Here is an 11820-nt window from a genome sequence, read left to right as displayed (position 1 = left end):
AGTGGCCTAGCCAGTCTCCAGACCTGAACCCAATAGAACATCTTTGGAGGGAGCTGAAAGTCGGTATTGCCCAGCGACAGCCCCGAAACCTGAAGGATCTGGAGAAGGTCTGTATGGAGGAGTGGGCCAAAATCCCTGCTGCAGTGTGTGCAAACCTGGTCAAGACCTACAGGAAACGTATGATCTCTGTAATTGCAAACAAAGGTTTCTGTACCAAATATTAAGTTCTGCTTTTCTGATGTATCAAATACTTATGTCATGCAATAAAATGCAAATTATTACTAGATTCTGTCTCTCACAGTTGAAGTGTACCTATGATCAAAATTACAGACCTCTACATGCTTTGTAAGTAGGATAACCTGCAAAATCGGCAGTGTATCAAATACTTGTTCTCCCCACTGTATATGACCAATCAAAAATATAATCAACTAGTTTGCCCGTTCCATAGCAAGCTGCTCTATCCATGCTAATTGGTGGAGTAAATGAATGAGCTAATGTAAAAAACGATGTTGGAACTGTATGAACCGTTCCTTGTTTTGGGTTCGAACCGGTTCAGAACTTTATAATGCTGGTGGGAACACTGGAACGGAACAAATAAAAAATAGGGGTTCTGTTCAGAATGGAACAATAATAGGTTCCAACCCCTTATACATACACACCTGCTTGGACACACACAATACACACACTTCCACTCGACCGACACACAATGCCCAGGGCCTGTTGGCACAGAGGGAGAGAGATGGGTTACCATGATCAACCTCACCAGCATCACCCCAAATTACTCATTCTCTTAAAGGCCTATTAAAACATAATTGCCCAGCGATTTACATCCAAGTTAATGTGGCCCCGGATAATTTATTATTTTCCATAAGCCTTTTTCTTTTGTGTTGGCCAGAAAAGGAGAGAGAGACTGTAATTTCCTGAGTCATGAGGAAAAGGCATGTTGGCAGCCGAGTGTAATTGTTTAAACCCCCTCGCAGACACCTTCCAGTCGCCCCCTTTTAATCCTCGTTATCGCTCTCATTAGCCCGAGGTCAAAGGTCACCCAGTGCCCCAGAAACACAAACACAGGCACCGTGGCGGGGCGGGAGAGGGGGGTCCTTCTCCTATCCCTACTCCCTATTGCAGCTCCACTGAAGATGCATATCTAGTATCCTGCCTATCTTCCACCCCTGCTTAGGGCTCAGGGTATGTGTGTTGGAGGCAGGTTGAGCCACCTCTGCCTTCACCTCTGCTTGTGATCTGTCTGCAGGAATCAGGACCTTGTTTTCCCCCCCAGTGTCCCTCTCTAATTGAAGCTAATAAAGATCAATTGAAGTAATTAAGTGCTTTGCCTGCTTGGATGAGGGCTGGCTGGTGAATGCATTAGCAGAGCAGGGCTGCACTTGTCTGCCTTCCCTGCTGCTACTGGTGGGATAGAGGATGGAGCTGAGGGTAGGGTTGGAGGTTCCAGGGTCACGTCAATAAGCAGGCTCCCTACAGCTCCTCTGGCTTACCTGCACTGCTGGGCCGCAGCACACACGCATGCACGTACACACACACACACACACACACATATAGCTATCCATCTCGTGGTGCATGCAGTAGGCTGGGGGTGTTGGTGGGAATATGTTTCATTAGGGCTGCTGTTTCATCGCCCTGACTGGATCTAGGGATGAGCTGGGGATATCCCATTTATTCACTGGGCCCCGTGTCCCTCGCCATATGGCCCCGGAACCTGCCTCTCCCTCCGTGTTAGTGGAACGCAATTGTGTGGAATGTGTAAGAATTAAGTGTCCCATCATTCAGAGTAGACATGCAATTAGAAGAGCTGAAGCAGTTTCCAGCAGACAAGCTCTGAATCCTGTCACTATAACTCACACCCAGCGCTTTCCTGCCTGGTTCTCAGGGAGTGGCACACACATACGTGTACGTGGGTACACACACAAACATGCACTCACATACGCACGCACACACACACAAAACACACACACACTGACACACACAGAGGATGTAAACGGATAACACATGCATAATCATGGACTTATCACGCAAATTCACATGCTTAAAACACACATACAAAGACATGCAGAAGCATCCCTTACTGCGCTATTGCATTCTAGCATAATGCAGTTATAGCTGTGTGACAAGAGATTATGCCTACCTACTGCTGTGGGTGCACAGCATTTCTGTTTGCACACATGATCATGATGCACCCTCTGCCGTTCTTCAGTCAGCTTTTCCAGTTTAATACCTCCAAGCTATTGAGCTAACCAAGAATGGCCTCTGCTGTATGCCTATCCATCCTATACACATCTTTGCTCAATTTCATCGCTGTCGTCAAGCACAAAATGGTGAATTGCAGACATAGAGAGATAATTGCCGCTCACGCACGAAATTTGGCAAGCGCCTTTCCCACGAGACCTCGATGAAATGGTGCTTCAACCCCCGAAACTGTCATTCTTAATGAAATGGTAATTACTAACACAGCCGAACAGCTGAGGGGCCCGCCGAACTCAGCTAGCAGGAGAGACTACAGACACAGAGATAGAAAGACCAGGGAGAGAGAACAGAGAGAGAAAGAGAAAGATACAAGAGACATGGAGAGAGAGCCCATGAGGAAAACAGAGAGAGAGAAAAAAAATACAGACACAGACAGAAATACAGGTGAGAGAGAGAAACAGAGAAAGAGAAAGATACCGATGGAGAGAGAGAGCCCAGGGAGGAAAACAGAGAGTGTAGAATTAGCGAGATACAGATACACAATAGAGGGAAGGCAAAAAATAGCTTATTTATGAGTTGTGTTGTAATTGTGAAACTGTAACACACACTGTACTGTAGATTGGGGGGTGTCTCCACAGTAGCATAACTCGTTAATAAGCCTTGCTGTTTTAAAAGTGTGGCTGTCGATGCGAGGGAGGGGAGCGTTTGTTAAAAGGGGCCACGTGGCCCCGATAATTGATTGCTTTGTAAGTCTTTAACCTTTGGGAGGTCAGGCCCGGTCAGATGCCATCAGTCCTGGAGGTTTGAACCTCATCCAGCCATTTGTCTTGTGCCGCTCCCTCGTCTGTGGGGCCGATTTGTCGAGCGTGAGATGCTTTAGGTGTTTAGATTACAGGCGGAGTAGGAAAACAAAGGCAAAATGCCACCCCAAACAAAGGGCTCTGCTGAGATCTCCCACTGATCTGCGCAGGCAGGAGGCCAGCAACCCAGGGTGCTGAAACTGAAGGGGCCCTGCCTGAAACAGAGCCACATAGAACCACAATGTAGGCTGAAGCACAGCCCAGTGTGGGCCTTGAAACCCAGCCAGCACGAAGCCTGAATGGGAGCCAATGTGAGGTTTGAACCGCTGCCAGAATGGTGACATGAGATAGAGCCAGAATGGTGCCTTGAGACTGAGCTAGAATGGCAATTTCAGACTGCGGGCTTTGGATGCTGCTGCTCTTTTACACAGGGAAACTGGGGTCCCGGGTTGGAGCCGTGACTGATACTCCCCTGCTGGAGGCCTTTAAACCACCCTGCCCTCCCAGGTATTTAGAGCTGTCAGTCATCATGGCTGTAGAGGCAGGCTGCACTGGGCTGCACAATGATTTATCATAAAGATTATCAGGGCCACTGGCCACTGCGTCATTCACACACACACATACACACACAGGCAAGCAGCCCACCTATAGGACACCACACAGACAAGGTCACACACACTGCTGCACTCTGACTGGTGTCTCTACGATTTATAAATACCACCACAACTCAGTGGGGTCTATAGAATCCAGATGAAGATGGAGAATCCATGGTCTCAGGGCAGAGTCTGAGCTCTCCCTTGTCGACTTGTAAAACCGGCCCAGAGGCGGCTCTACCCTGCTAACTCTCACGGCCAGCCTGATAAATGTATTAATTATGGAGACCTTTTTCTTCTTTCTCCAAGCCAATTACTCTGAGCCTCTGAACTGTATGTGTTTTACTACAGAGAGGCAAGGTAATTAAAGATATGGTTCATTCACAGAGCAACAATCCCACTTTTAATAGAACGATCGTTTAATGTAATAATATATGAGTGGATCCAAAATAATATAATTTCCTATGAATGAAAAAATCTATGTGTAATTGTTACTTAATTAGTGAGGGAGACAGGAAGGAGGAATCCTGTTGTGTGTGTGTGTGTGTGTGTGTGTGTGTGTGTGTGTGTGTGTGTGTGTGTGTGTGTGTATGTGTGCATCGTGTGTGTGATATACTGGCTTTCCTGTTGATTAGGAGGCTTAATGAGCAGCAGGAAGATGAGAAGGGGGGCCAGTGTGGTGATGTGACGTTGACCTCTGACCCTGATTCCTGATTGGGTGTTTATATTGAATTAGACAGTGTTGGATAAACACAGAGCCGATCCAATTTCTATCCTTAATACAGTCAACTTCAGCAGCTAGTCTTCTTTCTTCACATTGGATGTGACTGAATGTACATGTAGCTTCTTTGCTAAGAAAATATATGTTCTTGCTTGTGTACCCAAAGTATATGTAGTTGGATAAAGAGAGAAAATAATATGTCTGTTTTGTGTCGGTGTGTTGCGGTAGCTGTGTAGATGTGATGGATTATGTGAGTGTGGAGATAAAACTTCAGTGTGTACATGTGTGTTTGATCATATTCAACATACATGGTTTGTGTGAGGGAATGTGTTTGATTGATGGGGCAGTAGATAAAGTGGGCTGAGTAGGGAAAGGGAAAGGGGGATACCTAGTCAGTTGTACAACTGAATGCATTCAACCGAAATGTGTCTTTCGCATTTAGCCCAACCCCTCTGAATCAGTGTGTGTGTATGTATGTGTGTGTGTGTGTGTGTGTGTGTGTGTGTGTGTGTGTGTATGTATGTGTGTGTGTGTGTGTGTGTCACATCGACGGGGCCACAGTGGAGATGATCAAAAGCTTCATGTTCCTTGGCGTGTACATCACTGACGATCTGAAATGGTCCCACCACACCGACACCCTGGTGAAGAAGGCGCAACAGCACCTCTTCAACCTCAGGAGGCTGAAGAAATTTGGTGTGGCCCCTAAGACCCTCACGAACACCTACAGATGCACCATAGAGAACATTCTGCCGGGCTGTATCACCGCCTGGTACGGCAACTGCACCGCCCACAGAGCTCTCCAGAGGGGGGTGTGGTCAGCCCAACGCATCATCGGGGGCACACTGCCTGCCCTCCAGGTCATCTACAGCCACCGGTGTCACAGGAAGGCCAAGAAGATCATCAAGGACCTCAGCCACCCGAGCCACGGCCTGTTCACCCTGCTACCATCTAGCAGGTGGAGACAGTCCAGGTGCATCAAAGCTGGGACCGAGATAATTAAAAACAGCTTCTATCGCCAGGCCATCAGACTGTTAAACAGCCATCACTAGCCGGCCCCGCCCAGTACCCTTCCCCTTAGACACTGTCACTAGCCAGCTACCACCCGGTACACAACCCTGCACCTTAGAGTCTGCTGCCCTATGTACATAGAGTCGTTGAACACTGGTCACTTTAATAATGTTTACTCATCCTATATAACTACTGCTGTACATACTGTGTGTATTTAAATACTGTAATCTCGATTTAGTGCATTCTAATATTTCTACTACTGTACATTGCATTTTACTTACACTGTGTATACACATTGCATATTTATTGATATACTATAGCTCACTATAGACATAGCTAACTCTAATATACTACTGCTGTACATATCATTCTTAGTATATCTTGTGTGGGTTGGCGGATGGGGTGAGCTCTCTCTCGGCGGGGGTGTGCAGCAGGCGTGCGGACGGGCGTCTGCACCTCAAACCCACAGCGCCGCGGGCGAGAGGGACCCCGTGCTCTCCACCCCCACTAATGTATAATTCATGCTAAGTAGCAATTTTGATGTTTTGCTAGGGGGAGAGAAAAATACAAGACATTTCAAAGTAAGGTTGCCTGTTTTTTTCCCCCAATCCAGAGTTAATTTGCGATACCACACAATTAGTCAACACAGAATCTGAGGATATATGGCTGCCCTGGAGTTGCACCAGTAATAACCAAGGGAGAAAAATTCACCCAATAACTTTGTCCCGAGTGTTTCAAATCCAAAATGGTGCCTGATGGAGAGAGTTGCTAACAAGAGTATATGAATCTCTATATGGACTAATGAACCCCAAATGCCCCATGGTAAAAATAAAAAAAACATACAACTCCATATCAGACCAATGGCTGTGGGTATCAGACGCTTTAATAAACTAAAAAGGAGAGATTCAACTATGTTTGATGCTCATGTACTACACTATAGATGACAGATGTGTTCTAATCTATGGTATCAAGGACTAGTTACTTTGCTCAGCAAAAAAAAAGAAAAACACTTGGGACACTTGGAATCTTCTGCCAAGCTTTTAGCACTATGCTCACTCACAAGGGCACCAGCCTTCAGAGGGACCGGGGCTTGGTGTGCATCCAACAAAAGCGTCCCCCAGAATGTAATCTTCAAACCCACTTTAAATTTGTGTTTGAATAACACTCAGGTGACAAATGAAAATATGTTGGACGCTAAGAATGAGGTCACCTGCTATTGATCATTAAAATGTTCCTAGATAAGTGTCCTTGTATAAAGGGATGTTTGCACGGTCGTTTCTATGAGTGATAGGCCCAGTGACGGTCATTCTCTCTCTCTCTCTCTCTCTCTCTCTCTCTCTCTCTCTCTCTCTCTCTCTCTCTCTCTCTCTCTCTCTCTCTCTCTCTCTCTCTCTCTCTCTCTCTCTCTCTCTCTCTCTCTCTCTCTCTCTCTCTCTCTCTCTCTCTCTCTCTCTCTCTCTCTCTCTCCTGTACCAGGGCCTGTGCCAACCCCCCCCCCCCCCCCCCCCCCATTTTCTCCTGCTAGATATTTCATTAAACTTTTAACTCTTTGCAAGGTAATTCACTTGACATTTCAGGAGGAGGGTTTTAGCACTACTTATTGTTGCCTCTGCAATTTACTGTCAGATGGACACTTGTCAAATAAATCTCCAAAAGCCATTTAAAGGAAACCTAAAAGGAGTGTCAAATGCTGTCTTGATTAGTTTTTTTTTTTAAAGCTTTTCTTGTCTCAAATACTGCTATGGACCTATGTGAACAAAGTCTGTGAAAACCATCAATATTTCAGTCCAATAAATTGCATTGTGTGTCTTACAAAGTAACATTTAAACCAACAAAGGAGCAAAGTGTTTTATGGCAAGGCCTTGCGCTGCATAGGTCCCAGTGGCACCGATTTAATTAAGACCTCTTGTCTTAATTACTTAATAAGCCTAATTAGTAACATTTCTGGAGAGAGGGATTTGGCTGTAAGTGAGATGAAAATCGGTGGAATTGAGTCCATTTGTTATTTCATTTAAGTCCAATGTTAATCAAATCATTGTATGTGTGTGTAGCACAGCTTGGGGAGATGTTTGAAACCAGAGATGGTTAATTGTGGGATTTGTCAGGACCTCCAACCCTGCATTAAAAACATACTGCTGATAATCATGATAAATATACAAAAACAGATACAAAAATACACAATAATCTAGGCTAATAGCTCGTAAACCACATCAGAAAGAGTCTGTGCAGCAGTCGGATCAAGCCCATAATACTGCCAGTGTTTTGTCAGTGTTACCTGCCATACATAGACAGATGTGTGGAGGGGAGGGGGTGAGGAGAGGGTGAGGAGGGGGGTGAGGAGTGGGGGCTTGCCGTGTCACTGCGGCGATAAGCAGGGCCAAACCCACCAATCACATGTTCTGCCGCTGGCGCATTCCTGGCCACTTAATTAGGGGTTGTTGGTACCACAGAAGGTGTCACCAACCTTTTCACTGGGAGAACAGATGGTGTCCTTTTTCTGAGGTCCTGCCAATGCCCACTCTCCCGCGCTCCTGGGAAAATGACCTAACTCAAAGGCAGCTGCTTTGTCCGGCTTGAGTGATTCTTTAGAGCCACTTCTATTGGGGACTTAGCAGGACGTACCACTGCAGAGAGAGGGGGGAGAGACCACGAGGACTGTATCCCTGACCAGTCATTAGTTCCGTGTTTTTACATGTTATGATATATGGAGTTATATTAGGCTTCTGTATCAATGCTTCTTAGACAAGGACTGCAGAAAGAAAGTGAAGGTCGAACCTCAAAGTGCGTGACGAGTTCACATTCTGCATGTGGAAGCACCTCCCCCCGCCACAACCAGATGGTGTGAATGTCAACAGAGAATGGTCCTGTCCTGGATAGGACTGTCTGGGGAACAAAAAGTGAAAGGGTTCCTCAACAGTTACAAAGAGGGGCTATGGAGAGACTGTAAGGGGGGGGGGGGGGGCTGATTCCTAATAGATAAAAAGAACAGGAGAGTTGTGAGAGGGCAGAACTTGCCACTGGGGAGTGAAAGGGGATGCAGAGAATCCTAGGCTGCAGATTGGATACCTGGGGAGGCAGGGGGTCTGGAGGGGGTCAGGGTTTTACATGCCCCGTGCTGGGTGGACAGAAGATGGCCTGTCACTCATTCGTCAGCTTGGCTCAGACTGGGGAACCAGGGTGTTGATTAGAACATATGGGACCATATAGCACAGGCAGAATCACAGGGTCACATGACTGTTTTGTAATTGGAGGCTAGGGATATCTAGTTTTCCTGCATATGGTATATCTGTTGATTTTGAAATACATTTTGTACTTTGTAAGTTTAGTTTTAACATTAGCTCTTGGGATTTTTGTTTTGCATTCATACCCTTTCGTAAAAGTCTTATGAAATAAATGCAAATGCTTATACAATAGGAATTATGTTTTTTGTTGTTGTTGCTGAGTAATAATTTATTTCAAGAAAGGTGAAAATATATGTATATCAAGTTTGGCATAAAATGTAGGGTAAGAAAAACACATTTTACTCAGGTTTTATGTTATAGTCAGGTGATTCTTCTTCTCCGTGTGCTAGTGCAGTGTATTATATCCCCCCTGTTAGTCAAGGGATCTCATCTGATGGCTGAGTGGGGAGTTTCACTGGAAATAGGCTCAGCTCAGCTCAGCTGTAGCATTTTATTGACGTGGCAGGACATAAAACCTGTCATTTTCATCATGTTCTACAGTGGGTAAACCTGTTTCCTACTGCTTTTTCTATCAGATATATGTCTGTGCAGTTTTATGGCTGTGGAGTTGGGGCCAACCCTGATCGATCTATTGAAGCTTGGGATTTAATAGCTGCACAGCGCCCGGTTCAGGGCAATGGGGAGGAAGGTATATTTATTCACTAAACAGGAGAGAGGTGACAAGCCCCGGTCGCTAACACTTTCTGTTTTATGAGGAGGAGCAGAAGCCCACACAGTCACACACTGTAGTGTTAAGACATGATGGATAGCAGACAGGCCTACAATAGCACTGGTCTTTGCTATCAATGATACAATGTTTGAAATGTTGATTTCTTCTCCTTTTTTTGTTGACTTGTCATAAACCTGAAAGTTTAAGTTTAACTGTTTAAAAGTACTATCCTATAAATATTGCCCACAGTGTTAATGATATTAGAGTCGTGGCTGGTGACTCAGTGGTGGTGATAGTGTAGAATTAGATTCTGTACATTGAGCCTGTTGTTGCTGTTTGGGGACACAGAAGGTCCCCCTCAGATAGATAGACAGAGCTGTGAGAGATGTGGGGGTAGAGAGAGAGAGATTGTTTATTTATTAAATACTTCATATATATTGCTTTGGCAACAGTGGCAACCATCCATTCATGCCAATAAAGCATTTAATGAATTGAGAGAGCGAGAGAGAGAGAGAGAGAGAATATTGGGCAGCAAAATGACCATCCGTCACTGGGCCTATCACTCAATGAACTGACAGAGTGAACATCCCTTTATACAAGGAGACTTATCTAGGAAAATGTGAATGATCAATAGCAGGTGACTTTGAGAGACTTTGACTATTTGTCTCAATAATAAGACATCTTCGTAGAGAGAGAAAGAGAGGTCCCCTGACCTTTTTGGCACTGGGAGCTTATAGAGCACCCTCCACCTGTGCCCTGCCATGCTCTCAGACCCCACTTCCCCATGCCACTGATGCCCCTTCACTTCCACTAAGCTCCTGATATGTCTAACCTTGATGCTGAGGGTGTACAGCACCTTGCCCACCACCTACGCAAACTCCCCCAGGCACTGAGTGTTAAAAGTCAGTAACACCTCCGGACCCCCCTGCCCCAGTCCCCATTCTCTGCTGTCTCTTGCAGTGGTGGAAATGGTGGTGGTGGAGAGAGAGAGAGAGACCCATGCAAGGACACGGATTGACTTATAAATCAGCTCCTTCTCCCTGACTTCACTGAGAGAGAGAGAGAAGGGAGAAACACTGAGAGAGAGGTAGAGAGAGAGGTCCATCATCCAGACTACTGACTTTCACTTATTGCAGATTAATGATGGAGCGATGTTAATTACACTACAAGCTCTTTGTCACCCTCTGAGGTTACCACTGGGAATGTTGTGGGAGCGTTACGGCAGCATTCGGCCTTACAACCGTGTGCCAGAGCGCAGAATAACTGATTAATTTATGAACGCTCAACACTAGATTAATATTGCCGGTGTTAGTAAACTCGGCCAAAAAAGCGTCATTAAATTGTTGCCAGCAGCACAGTTACAGTCAACAACGCTCTAGATAACATGAAATAAAGCTAAGCTGCTAGCCATCAAGAGACAGGTTGAAGCCTGCTTAACAGAGATGCGAAGCTGCTAGCCATCATGCTAACGAAGTTGGTACCTGATGAGTTTTGCAATGGAGCCCTCTTTGTCTGAAGAACTAAATGAACCGTTCCAGCGCTGTAAGAGCTGTATCTATTACACTTTGTTTCGGGACAAACCGGCTCACTCGGAGTTCCAATGCGGCAGTTGTTTACTTGCCGAGGATTATAGGCTTGAGGTGGCTTCCTTGATCACGCAGGTCGCCAGCCTACGTAAGAAACAGAGGAAAATGCAGAGTGGAATGTTTACATTTTCGACGCCGGTGGCTGGACGGCGTTCGCGCTTGTTGGATGCATCTCCGCCTTGTCGTTTGTTGTTATCCGACTGGCCGGTGTTGCCCGGAGCTCCACCATCTGATAGCGCCGTCGAAGGAGCACAGCATGAGGAGCAAGGCAATCAACGATGGTCGCATGTCACGAGCCGTGGAAGCCGAAGACAGCGACCTCCCGCAAAGCAGTCTACACTCCCAACGAGAGGCCCGGAGTGGATACAAACAACGAATAGCTTCGCCGTACTGGAGCCTGGGGATGTCTGCGGCCGCAGTGCCTACTACTACGATTTCAAAGTCGACGTCGGAAACCTTCCGTCCCTGCTCTGGATCGAGCGGGGCTTCTCCATCTGTCGGAGGCCTGCATCCTGTGAAGCGTGGGAGTGGGCGAATTTCCTCGTCCCAGCCGTGATTTTGGCCAGCTCCATGGTAAGAAATGTGACCGTTCCTGGTGCAAAAACAATGTCCTATCCCGGAGCTAGAGTAAATGACATTACTAAGCTGCTCCCGAATGTACTATGTCAGGACATGGAAATCGATTCTATCGTAGTCCATGTGGGTTTTAATGACATTATGAAGGGCAGCTCTGAACAGTTGAAATTGGATTTTAAAGAGCTGATTGACTCTCTGCTAGACACTAACAAAAAACCTATCATATGTGCCCTCTCTGAATCGTGGCATTGAATGCTTTAGCAGGATTCTTGCTCTTCACAACTGGCTACGTGATTATTGCAGCTCAATGGGTGTAACTTTTATTGACAATTTCGATACCTTTTGGAAACAAAACACGTTTTATAAGGAGGATGGGATCCACCCAAATCATTTGGGTTCCTGGATCCTTTCACAGCATTATAAGGCTGCGTTGAGACAATGAC

This window comes from Coregonus lavaretus, assembly GCF_964263955.1.
Source record: "Coregonus lavaretus genome assembly, chromosome: 3".
NCBI lineage: Eukaryota > Metazoa > Chordata > Actinopteri > Salmoniformes > Salmonidae > Coregonus > Coregonus lavaretus.
The sequence above is the reverse complement of the archived record's forward strand: the minus strand, read 5'-3'. Positions refer to the sequence as shown.